Here is a 13,563-nt window from a genome sequence, read left to right as displayed (position 1 = left end):
GAAGTGAAAAGACATGTTTAGCCCTTAAAATTATTATCACTTTATCCCCCATAAAACTATAGCCTCAATATCAATCTACCCGCTAAAGTTATTTTTCAGATAATTTATTCCGCTATTAAACCAATTTAGGAAGTTAAAATTTTTAGAAGAAAGTTGCCTCCTCTTTGTATAATAAAAATAATAAAAAATTTAGAGTGCCTCTTCTTCTTTTTAGTTTCAAGAAAAAAAAAGTTAAAACATTAATTTCTTTCGTCTTGGCAATCTTGTTAATATTGAAAAAAAATTAGAAAGATAGGGGGCAGAGAAAAGGAGAGAACTCAATTCTTTTTTTTTTTTTTAAAAATACAAATAAGAAAGAATTCAATGTTTTTATTATTTTAAAATTACTTTGCCTTTTAGTCTACCACCCAATTCCAATCCTAATCCCGATGATGTTAAAGTAATATGATAATATTAGATTCTTCCTTATTTTCTTTCCTGGCAAAATCCAACTTTTTTTGTTTCTTTCTCTCCTATCTCTTTTTTTTTCCTAGTATGAATAAGTGTGAAAAAAGAAATTTAAGAAAACTCTTTAATTTTTGTGTTTTTTAAACTCTTAGAGTGAAAAAAAGGAAGAATAAACATTCCAACTTTTTTTATTTTTAATTATATACAAAAAAAGGGGTAAATACATTTAAAAATTTTTGATAATTTGCAACAGTTCATGAATAGTATGTACATAAATGACAACATAAATGTATATTACCATTGATAATGTGTTATGTTACACACATTACTCGTATACCAAATCCTATTATTATGCTCATCGATATGATTAATGTTGTACAAATACTCGTATACCAAATCCTATTATACTCTAAGACAACGACATTATGTATGTACAAATATAACTCCGTGTACAATAAGTTATACGTACTATAATGTGTTGGTCACATGATGTAAGTATATTTTAACTGTATGTACATCCACTCAGATGATTATATTTAGGTTCTAGGTACTTTGTTTCACTGGACCTTATGTCATTCGTCAATGACAACTGCCTAAGCCAACTTCGCATTTTCTACTATTTCTATATTTTGAGGGCCAAGCAAGCATTTTCTACTCATTGTAATATATTTATTACATCATGTAATTTATTTACAACACCGGGTACACCCATTTATTATTCACATAGATCAGTCTTTTCCTCTGCTTCACCTCATTCAACTCTGCACCTCCATTTTATACACATTGCATGGTCAAGAGAGAGGGGCAAACTAAGATTGTGTCATGAGTATGGACCAACTACTGGATGCACAATGATTCATATCAATTATAACACAATGCCTATTGATAGGGTGCTAATTGTTAGTAATTTTATTAGTAATTTCCCCTTTTATCCCTGCCAAATATTGTGTTAATTGCGGATATCGACTTATATTTGGTTTGTGGACTTAATTTCAGAGAGGGAACAGAAAACTACCAAACCTGAGGGTCTTTTTGGAAATAATTGAGACTTCAAACGAGCCACAAGCCAGGCCACAGTGCTGAAAAGAACTGGACTCCTATTCCTTTATTTTTGTTGACTAAGAAGACTACAACCAGAGACTTCGGCAGAGAGAACTTCAAGGCTTGGACCTTTGACTTCGGCAGGGACCACGGAGGAAAGGAAAAGGGCATTAGTCAGTTGGCTCTTAAGAAGAAAGTAACGTACAGAGATGGAAAACAAGAAGCAATTCGGCAGAGTTCCCTTCTTGGACTTTGACTCTTAATTCGGCGGGATCCACGCACTAGGAGAGGCATTAGTCCTCTTTGGCTTTAAAAAGGAGCAGACGTACAGAGATCGGGGATGAATAGTTTTTATCATTAGTTCTTATCGGAGCCTTTAGCATAGTTTTAGTTTTCTTTTCTTTTTTGGCTCTTTTGATGGCCTGGACCTCAGTTAAATTACTTGGAGATTTTCTCATGAGGCGTGGCTAAGTTTTTCTAGTCGAGGAACAACGGAGGACTTGGTTCTACTAAATTTGTGAGATCGAACTAGTTTTTATTTATTTCCATTATTCACTGGTATTCGTCTATCTTCTACTTTATGTTCATATGGTTGTTTTATTATTCGATTATCCAGGGCCCGGGTTCTAGATTAATTCAATAACCTGAAGCTAATTAGGGCAGTTAAATCCGTAATTGTTTAATTATTCTAAACTGGTGGCAACTGGCATGATTGGATTTGTGTCAGGGAGATAGGCAGGCTAACTTAAAGAGACCCTCGTAGCGTGTTGATTGGTTAGAATTAGGCTCGTCTAATTATTCATGCAATTAGGGAATTGAACTTCTATGGTCGTACCTAGGATTATTTCCTGATTAGAGAAATAGTCAACGGTCGTACCTTGGCTATCGACAAATTGAAGAAGAGTTGGTTGTTTATCGCGTGTATGACAACTATAACTAATTTATCAGATAGTAACTGGAATAATCCTTGCATCTGTGATCGAATTAAGTGAACCATCTCCGAAGTTGTCTCTTGGCTAGAGTTCGTCCATTATTATTTTTATTGTGATAATTAGTTATTTGAGTTGTAATTATTTTATTTCATTTTAATTTATTCCAAGTAATTTAGTTACTCTCATTTTCAAAAACCCCCCATATCTGGAACTTGAGAAGAAATTAAATTATCCCCAGTCCCTGTGGATTCGACCCTGCTTACCGCTATATACAGAATTTGTATTTTACTTGAGCAGGTATTTATTATTGCACAGGCTCGACACCCTGTCAATTTTTGGCGCCGTTGCCGGGGACTGGTGCCAGATTAATTTGTTTCTTTTTGAGTTCATCTTGTTTTTATTTTTTATTTTTTATTTTTCTCTTATTTTTTTATACAGTTTATGGCTTCTAACACTCCGTATTTTGGTGATAGACTGGATTTTGTTTCCAGGGAAGACAATGAGGCTTGTTTTTTTGCTAAGTTTGCATATTCAGAGGCAGTAAACTCTATTAGAGAAAGAATGGCTGCTGCAACCTGTAAAATTTGTTATGCCAAGGATCATTCAACCGGTATGTGCCCCGAATATCAAGATAATCTGAGTGTCCCACTCAATAATTATGGAGATTTTTCACCCTGGTCTCAAACGTGGTATAACCCTAATCCAAACGGGTATGATCAAGGATGGTGGGATAACTCCAATTATAATTATACAACGGGGCCAATGAATTTTCAGCAGTATGAGTCTCAAGAATCGTCATCTATGTCAGGTATGTCTTTTGAAGGAATAGTTGAATCAATAGCTACTAATACATACCAATTCCAACAGGAGACACAAATGAGGAATGAGATGATGAAGGATGCAATGAGTTATCTGGCAGATCAACTATGTCTATTGACATCCAGAATAAATCGATTGGTGGCTTCTCAAATTGAAGAATTGCCCTCGAAAACCATTGTTGATTTTGAAGAAAATGAGAGTGCAATTTGCTTGACTAGTGATGAGGAGATGCAAGAGTGTCAAAATGAGAAATCTACAGATGCAGTTGAAAAAGAAGCCGAAAAGGAAGAAATGGAACCCCAACCGCAACCCATTCAAGTGAAAGAATCCAGTGAAGAATCATCAAATGTGGTGACACCACCTCCATTCCCTAACCCGCATTTTCTTAACTCTTACTCTATAATTTCTGTTGATGAGATTGATTTTGTTATACCGGAAGTTCTTGAGTCTCATGGCAGGAATGAGTTAAGAGTAGCTATGGTCAAATATCTTGAACCGTCGAATGCTCTTGATGGAGAAGTGGATGAAGAATTGCGATCAATGCTTGATTATTTGGCGCCATTAACTAGTCCATGAAAGACCGTAGCTCGTGTGCTCAAAGATTACTCCATTTATGAGGGTTACCAGGATCACATTGAAGCTGAAGTATTGAAGCGAGTTACAAGATTTTATCCTCCGTGAACAAGCATAGCATGTCTAGCCAAAGACAATAAAGAAAGGCGCTTTTTGGGAGGCAACCCAATTGTTGATTTTGTTATTTTTGTGTTCAATTTCTTAAATATGTCGTTTCTCACTTGGGTACTAATCACTCTTGATGTTTTCTCACTATGACCAGAATAGGTAATCTTGGCGTGCCCACGCGAGGAGGGCACGCGTTAAGCGTCTAAATTAAAGTCTCATGGTCAGTGGATGTTTTACAATCTTGGCGTGCCCACGCGGAGTTTGACGACCCAAAAATGAATTCAAAAAAAAAAATTTAAAAATTCACATTGAAAAAAAAAAAACATTTCAAAAAAAGAAAAAAAAAACATTTTTTTTTTCTCTTCTTCTTTTTTTTTTCTTCAAAAATTCAGATTTCCAAAATTTAAATTCGAAAAATTTTTTTTTGAAAAAAACATTGAAAAAAAAAACCCCCAAAACCATTTTATTTTCTTTTTCTCTTTTTCTTTTTTCTTTCTTTCTTTCTTTCTTTTCTTTCTTTCTCTTTTCTTCCTCTTCTTTCCCGCTGCTTTCCCTCTTTCCTCGTTTCTTTTCTTCTTCACCCGCCGCTGACCAGCACGCCGCAACCTCCTCGCGCGCAGCCAGCAGCTCCACCTCCACCAGCTCGCGTGCCTCTCTTCGCTGACCAGCTGCGCGCCGCCCAGAGCTTCACGCTGCGTCGCCCTCGAGCGCGGGCCTGCCGATCTGCTCCACCTGCGCGCGCCCGCAACCACCAGTTCGCCCCAGCTGCCGCGACCTCCGCCGCCTGCCCACTTGCTCTCTTTTCCTCGCAAGACCACCACCACCAACCTCTCCACCACAGCAGCTCCACCCTGCGAGCACGCCGCAGCAGTCCGCCGCCGCCACAGCGCCACTACCCAGTCGCCATCGCCGCCGCACTCCTCTTCCAGCCGCGCGGCAGCATCGTGCGACACCAGCCCAGCACGCCGCCTCCTTCCTCCGCACAGCTCGACCAGCCCACGCCGCACCACCACCGCCGCTCCACTCAGCACCTCCAAGCTCCACTGCCAGTCTACATAGCGCAGGCCACCTGTCACATTTCTTTGACAGGTGGAGGTTTTGACTTCTTCCCCTGATTAGCATTTTTCTAGATCGGAATTTGCTGGAGTATGCGTCTCTGTCTTGGGCGTTTTGCCGGATAAAGCAGGGGATGATTTGGGCATTTTTCTGGGTTTCATTTTAAGGGTGATATTACGTTGAATTGCTGACATAGTGGGGATATTTTCTGCTATTATTTGAATTTTTGGCAGGTTGATTAATTTTTCCCTGTGACTCACCAGTGGTACTGGTTGATTAATTTTCCAGTTTAAGTTCTTGCGGTTGAGTTGCTGCCATTGAATTTAATTCTTTCCTATCTGTGCACCAGTGGTACTGGTTGCAGTGTTGCTTTCCATTTCTTAATCCTCTGTACTGGCCTGCCTATTTGATTCTTGAGTTTTGGTGCCTGAACTGTTCTCGAATTCTAACCATTGGTTGTTGCCATTGCCTGTTGCTTGGCCCAATTGCTAAGTTTTGATCGTTTGAGTTGGATACTTGACTGTCCAATTGGAGGCAGTTGTTGAGATTTTGGGTGGATTTGTGTCCAATTGCTGAAATTTGTTGCTTTGTTTAGTCACTCACACTGCTCCTAGTTTGTTCGAGTGAAATTGGTTGGACGTCCCTTGCCCGTGGAGTTTAACTGTTACATTGTTTGGGGTGATTTTCTGGTATTGATCGAATTGTTGGGCATTATTTGGGGTTTTGGCTGCTTGAGACCCTTATTGCACCCTTAGTTGAGTAATTTTCTGGGTTGGTTTGTTGAATTAGTATTGCCATTGGTTGACTCTAAGTACCTTGTTTAGGGAGTATTCGGTTTTGTGATTTCAATTGCTAAGCTCATTGGAGCACTTGCAGCGATTTTGAGTTGCATTATTTCTGCGTTGACTAATATTCGGACCACCATTGCTTATTGTTTGTAATAGCTGCTTTGTTGAGACTTTCGCCTAGTCCTTCGGTGCCTGAAGTTTCCATTTTCTTGATTGGGGTGGTCCTTTTTGTTGCTTCATTATCTGTACGAGGCACCAGTGGTACGGGTTGGGGTATTTTGACTGCATTTGTTCATTCTCCTTGGTTGGCTGCTTGATTGAAAGCTCAGAGCTTGTGACTAAGTTGTTATTGCTTAAATTCTAACCTGCTATTACTGAACTTGCTGAATTTTAGGGGACATTTGTTGCGATTTTGGGTAGAATTGAGTTCATTTGTTGAGATTCGTTGATTTGTTTAGACACTATTACTGTTCCTAGTTTGTTTGATCGGCACATTCATTAGAATTGATTGCGTTCAAGCACACTGTTGGACACCCTCTGCCATTGATTGAAACTGCTGCATTGTCTGGGGATTTGCTGGTTTGATGGTTAGATAAAGTGCACGTTTCATTGTTAACTTGGGCGACATTATTATTGTCAAGTGATTACTGGCTTTATTGGCTTTATTGACTCATTTATTCAGTGCAATTCTAGTTCTTTGTCGCACTCTGTTGGATTTTGGAATTTCTGTTTCCTTTGTTGGGTTAGTTGTTCAGTGGTGACCATGGTGAGCCCCAGATCCTCTTCGAGGTCTAGGACCTCCCAACCTCCACCCCGCTCATCGCCGCCGCTGTCGCTTGGACCAAGACATACGCCAGAGCTCTCCTTCCCTCTGCAATCCTTCACTGCTGCACACTATCATAGCACCATTTTCACTCCACCATTCCCACCTATTCCATAGCCGCCCGAGATCTTCCACCATGTATTCAGGGAAGATTCGTTGTCCTGTTTGCTTTTTTGGCTTTATGACCTCCATTGAGGACAATGTCGGATTTAGGTGTGGGGGGATGAGCTGCGGTATAGCTAGTATTTTTTAAAATTTTTCTTTTTAGATGTTTTTCCCTTGTTTCTTGTCATTTGTTCTGTTTTTCTTTTATTTTCTTTTTACTTCCATGAATACCAAGTTTTGATGCTGGATTGTTGTCTCTAATTCTGCTATTGCCAAGTTTTATTAATAAAAGGGTATCAAGTTGATGTGGTTGAGTTTAGGAACATCTCTTTGGTGAATATCAGTACTTGCTTGACTTTTCTAATTTTTGGTTAACTTTTCTAGGCATAGGAAATGATTGCTGGCATTTTTCATGTGAATTGGTCCAATTATTAATTTTAGTTCTTCATGTTTGGAAATTTGAGGCTGGCTGCTGTTATTTTTGTGTTATTTTTAGTTATTGTGTTATGTTATTGTAAATAAGAGTTGACTGTACTCCACTAGTTGTTACTACTGAGTAACCGGAGATTTTCACCTAAAGTGTCGATTCTCGCGTCAAAAGGTAGTAGCTACTACGAGTGCGTGGTCCTGCAGCGATTGGAGTTGAGTAACCGGGCTCCTCCATCTGTCAAATGTTGGAGTTCGCGTCAAAAGGCTCTAATGGCTAGAGATTAAGTCTTTTGCTATTCTAAAAAAAAAAGGGGAAAAGAGAAAATAGAAAAGTGTGAAAAAAAAATATTCAAAAAAAAAAAAAAGTGAAGGTTGTGTTAATAAGTGGTAAAAGTCAGCTTGCCGATTTGTGATCTTAATGTCGAGATTTTGGTTAATAGTTGGACCATTTGCTGATAAATGTGAGCAACCATTCCTTTTTGTTAGATTAGTTTACTTTAAATTGGAGGAGTTGGAGGTTAAGAGGCTAACCGAGGTGATTTTTCTTTGATTTTAACCTGTGATGCTTGATATATGTTTTTCTGGGTACCTGGGCAATACGGTAGTTGGAGCAATAGCCATTATTAAATTTCGGTGCTCAATTGTTGTTCTCATGCTTGAGGGCAAGCATGATTCAGGTGTGGGGGGAATTGATAGGGTGCTAATTGTTAGTAATTTTATTAGTAATTTTCCCTTTTATCCCTGTCAAATATTGTGTTAATTGCGGATATCTACTTATATTTGGTTTGTGGACTTAATTTCAGAGAGGGAACAGAAAACTACCAAACCTGAGGGTTTTTTTGGAAATAATTGAGACTTCAAACGAGCCACAGGCCAGGCCACAGTGCTGAAAAGAACTGGACTCCTATTCCTTTATTTTTGTTGACTAAGAAGACTACAACCAGAGACTTCGGCAGAGAGAACTTCAAGGCTTGGACCTTTGACTTCGGCAGGGACCACGGAGGAAAGGAAAAGGGCATTAGTCAGTTGGCTCTTAAGAAGAAAGTAACGTACAGAGATGGAAAACAAGAAGCAATTCGGCAGAGTTCCCTTCTTGGACTTTGACTCTTAATTCGGCGGGATCCACGCACTAGGAGAGGCATTAGTCCTCTTTGGCTTTAAAAAGGAGCAGACGTACAGAGATCGGGGATGAATAGTTTTTATCATTAGTTCTTATCGGAGCCTTTAGCATAGTTTTAGTTTTCTTTTCTTTCTTGGCTCTTTTGATGGCCTGGACCTCAGTTAAATTACTTGGAGATTTTCTCATGAGGCGTGGCTAAGTTTTTCTAGTCGAGGAACAACGGAGGATTTGGTTCTACTAAATTTGTGAGATCGAATTAGTTTTTATTTATTTCCATTATTCACTGGTATTCGTCTATCTTCTGCTTTATGTTCATATGGTTGTTTTATTATTCGATTATCCAGGGCTCGGGTTCTAGATTAATTCAATAACCTGAAGCTAATTAGGGTAGTTAAATCCGTAATTGTTTAATTATTCTAAATTGGTGGCAACTGGCATGATTGTGTTTGTGTCAGGGAAATAGGCAGGCTAACTTAAAGAGACCCTCGTAGCGTGTTGATTGGTTAGAATTAGGCTCGTCTAATTATTCATGCAATTAGGGAATTGAACTTCTATGGTCGTACCTAGGATTATTTCCTGATTAGAGAAATAGTCAACGGTCGTACCTTAGCTATCGACAAATTGAGGAAGAGTTGGTTGTTTATCGCGTGTATGACAACTATAACTAATTTATCAGATAGTCACTGGAATAATCCTTGCATCTGTGATCGAATTAAGTGAATCATCTCCGAAGTTGTCTCTTGGCTAGAGTTCGTCCATTATTATTTTTATTGTGATAATTAGTTATTTGAGTTGTAGTTATTTTATTTCATTTTAATTTATTCCAAGTAATTTAGTTACTCTCATTTTCAAAAACCCCCCATATCTGGAACTTGAGAAGAAATTAAATTATCCCCAGTCCCTGTGGATTCGACCCTGCTTACCGCTATATACAGAATTTGTATTTTACTTGAGCATGTATTTATTATTGCACAGGCTCGACACCCTGTCAATTTTTGGCGCCGTTGCCGGGGATCGAACCCGGGTCTCCCGCGTGACAGGCGGGGATACTTACCACTATACTACAACGACAGGATGTACATTCATTCACTTGTTAAATGTGACTTTATTTCTCATCTTTCCCTAATTCCGTTTTACTTGAATACATACTCCTGGGTCTTCCGATAACTATTATTCCATTATAGTCCATCACTGAAAAGGTGAATGCTCACACACACACATACACAGATACGGTACAACTTTACTATTCTTCTATCATCTTTATATGATGTCTTTAGTGAATCTAATTTCATCCTTCATTTAACAGATGTGCATTTGGGTGACAAATGATTGACCACATTTAGTTACATGGTTCAGTCACGTTACCTTGGTCTGCTAATACGCTCTACGTTTCACCAAACTCCAAGAGCGCAGCTGTTTCTGCTATTAAGTTGAATGACAAAATCTGGTGTTTTATGAGATGCTGAATTTCCTTTGTTTGCTTCTATCTTGCCACCTGCCTTGTAAGCATTTAAAATGGATACAACATTTGCTGACCCAGTCACCAAAGTCTCTTCTCAATTTCTCGGTAACACTCTCGGAAGGAAACTGAGAAAAAGTTTTCTGAGAAAAGAAAACTAAGATAAGAGTTTTCTGTCAGCTCCCTACCTTCAGACAGAGCACGCCAAGACTCTTCCCTCAATTTTGTTTTCTGCGGCTAATTCAAAATTTCAACTCTACCGTTTGCTCCGTCTGATTCCGTTTGGAAGTCAAAATTTTTTTATTTCGAACGGCGTCGTTTTTACCCCTTCTTAAGCCTTCCTGATGTGGATCATTTTTCTCCTCATGTTTTTGCCTGTGAGAGGACAGTTCAGGAGCGGTCGGCCTGATGACTGCTCTTGCCGCTAATCCCTTTGAGAAGGACTCGGGGCACAGACGGTTGCAGGTGCAACCGTCCCTGCCAATTTTAGTCATTATCAACTGCGCGTAACTTTCTTTGTACATCGTGTAACTTTTTTTTCACAGGATGTATTTTCACAACAGATAGTGGTAGGCCCCACACTTGGCGCGAAAATCAAGTTACATGGTGTAATCTCAGCCTCACAAAATTTTGAGGGCCAATCTTGGCCCTTAACCGTGCAGGGACGGTCATACCCCAAATCCCTTTGAGAATGACTTGTAATGGTGGGGTAAGGAGAAAAAAAGAGAGAGGTAGTTGCAACAGTCAATCATTGACTGACCTGAGCTCATATTCTACTTTGACGAGTTTTATTTTTCTGCACTTCCTTCATTTCCTCTAGAATAATATAATACATCACAAAGTAACTAGTGCAACATTAGTTTCTAGTTATTATCGAGTTAGCATTTGGAAGTAAACATTCACAACAGTTTCTATTGATTAGACCTTTTTTCTTTTAATTTATAACTACGACTGGTTAGGGGAGGATTTGTCTTGGTAATTGGAATTGATTTATAAAAGTTGATGACAGTCAATTTTTATTAACCAGCTTCTTCGAAGCAAAAGTCCAAGGGCAAATTAAGAAGATTTGGCCCCAGAGCTGGGACTTGTCTTTTAGGGACCATGGGACTATAGTAACAGATTATGCTTGATTTCTCAAACCATTTACAGACAGTGGACATGGACACAATACAGAATTACATTGTACCATCTTGGAAGACACCACGAAAGTTGGTAGAACTCACCGATAAATTATGCCCAATTTGTACATGCAAGAGTTTGGAGTTTGTGTTTATGATTCACGAACGGTGAATTAACTAATTAAGTTGATCTGAGGACTCTACGAAGCCACTATAAATATGGACTAAATTGACTAAATTCACTGTAAATATGTTAATTTCAGCCACTTGTAAATTGTAATCTAGGTATACTTGCCCTGAACTTAGCACATTGGCCATTCGTAAGACAGGCAATTCAACTTGTGCAAAAATGTTTTATTTGCCCTTGTCGGAATCAATTAGTTTCAGAAGTCTGCTGTTTATGTTTAATGAACTCATTAATGAGTTCAGTGGCAAGTTTTCCTGCTTGCTCAATGTTTGGATACCGAGGTTCCTAGGTTAAAGTATCAGATTAAAGAAGAAAATTATAATTAATCATCAAATGATGGATGCACATTAATATATGTTGATTAACTAAGCACACAACCATGAGACTTTCGAACCTTGACACATCTTACTATAATTTCTTCAACTTATTTTACTACCAGAACAATTCCCTCATTAACATCACAGTCATGGTCATGTCATAGATTCAAGAAATTGCACCGTTGGCTTCAAGATAAGCACAACTTTGATGAACCGTGTTAATGTGAGTTCTTGCTCTGGTGCCAAATCAGCAGCTAATTAAAGTATGTGGCTCCTCCTGCAACAGCAGAGATTCAATAAATGTAATTGACTATAACATGCCAATTGGTGAAGTCCACCCGACGAGTCTTCGTCTCTTCAGGACCACATGCTGCTGATCATGAACTAAACCATCCAAGTACAAAGTCACAAGACTTCACTCAAAAACAGACCTGCACATTTTAGTTTCTGCATACTTAATCCGTTACTCAGTGGTCGTTAATGTGTTACAAGTGCAGATTTTGGTAGTGTTAGTCTCCCCTGCCTGCAGTTCCTGTCTCAGGAAACGTTTCCAAAGATTATTTAGCTCCCTCCGAATTCTCAGTAGCACAGTTGGGTTCATTCTCATCCCCCTCCCCCAAGTTTGGGACCAATTGTAAAATGTTGTACTCAAAAAGTCTCCCTTAGTTGGCTTAATTTAATTTTTATTCTCCGGGTTCAGCTCGGATAATTTTGTCGGTAACATTTGCCACACACCTGGTGATCATCACTGAACTTTAAAAAAATGGGCCTGTGATCATATTCTTTTCCTTTTTTTTTTCTTTTTGACTTGGCAGTCTAATTTTGGAATGGAGTTCATGCAAACCCATGTATCTCTTTTTTTTTTTTTAATTTTGACTTGCAGTGTATTACTTTTATTTTTATTGTTGTTACCGTTATTATTAATATTTACGGCAAATCGTTAGAAGTTCTAGTCCAATGTCTTCACTTCTTGTGTCAATGTTAGCTATTGATGCTTCAAAAAGATAAAATGTAAAACATTTAGAAGCTATATGGATTGCATTTTCGTAAACTAATAATATTATTTTAATTTTCTTACACAGCAATAACAACAAAAAGACTAAGCACCGAAAGGGCTTCATTTTTAAATGCATTTACCGATCGAAACTACCTGTGGAGCCCAACAAGAAAAGTATGCTTGTTGGTATTCTAAAAGTTGATTAAAAATGGATTTTCAAGTCAACACTCAAGAAAAAAATTTTCCAAGTCAACTGATCATCAATCACGGGCCCAGACATCAATAATCATAAAAGGGTCACTTTATGAAGGAACCTCTCTCCTTCACTTAAAATCTTCCTGTGATAATTATGAATCATAAATGTTATCAACAGCACAGAGAGGAAAGTTCAACCAAGGAGAGGACAAGGAAATTGGAGATCGTATGACTGAAGAAGAAAATGCAAATGCGAGGAAATTAGTTATGAAAGTGTGCATCCAAATGACCCCAAATGATAGTAATTCTCGAAATGCTCTGAAGAGTCAACAGAACATCTGTGCAACTCTGTAGCCAAGAAATACACAAAACTAGTGTGGAACTAAAATACATTTTAAATCAATGACACAATTTGACAGGTGTCGAATCTGTGAAATAATAAATATTTGCTCGAAAAATATATAGATTTTGTATACAATGACAAGTAGGGTCGAATATATAGGGGCTGAAAAAATTCGTTTCCTCTTAAGTTCAAATTTTGGGGGGAATTTTTATAAAAATGGGGATAACTAAATAGCTAAAATGAGAACGGAAATAAATAAGCAAATAGAAACTGAACAACAATTTATTAAAATTGAAATAATACAACTGTGGAACTAAAATACATTTTAAATCAATGATACAATTAGTTAATTTTATCATGTCAACCTCTGCATAATTATGCAGTTGATATATTTTTTCTTTGAAAGTTAGAAGCCACAACGAGTTACAAGTGGTAATTGCTAACTACTCTAAGTTATCTGTAACTTGTAACTTTGTACACCAATACTCACTATATCAGCACTTGTTTAATAAATCTAAAGTCATCTGATCATTCCGCCTGTTGGTTTTACCGGTGAAGAATGGTTAAAGTATTAGCTACATTTTCGATCACTCAATAGAATTTTCCTGTACAATAAAATAAATGCAATGGATATGGAGCCCAGTATGAAATTGCTTGGAAATGCAAATACAACAAAATCTAATAGAAATTGTCTGATAAGAATTTC

General features: G+C 38.0%; 1 non-coding gene across 1 annotated transcript; it reads right to left on the bottom strand.

Moving 5' to 3' along the window:
- Window positions 1–9,240: 9,240 nt before the first annotated feature.
- TRNAD-GUC (transfer RNA aspartic acid (anticodon GUC)) lies at window positions 9,241–9,312 on the bottom strand. The gene has a single exon. It is a non-coding gene; the product is annotated as a tRNA-Asp (tRNA).
- Window positions 9,313–13,563: the final 4,251 nt, after the last annotated feature.

Source organism: Coffea arabica, chromosome 6e, assembly GCF_036785885.1.
Source record: "Coffea arabica cultivar ET-39 chromosome 6e, Coffea Arabica ET-39 HiFi, whole genome shotgun sequence".
NCBI classification, from domain to species: Eukaryota; Viridiplantae; Streptophyta; class Magnoliopsida; order Gentianales; family Rubiaceae; genus Coffea; species Coffea arabica.
The sequence above is the reverse complement of the archived record's forward strand: the minus strand, read 5'-3'. Positions and strand labels throughout refer to the sequence as shown.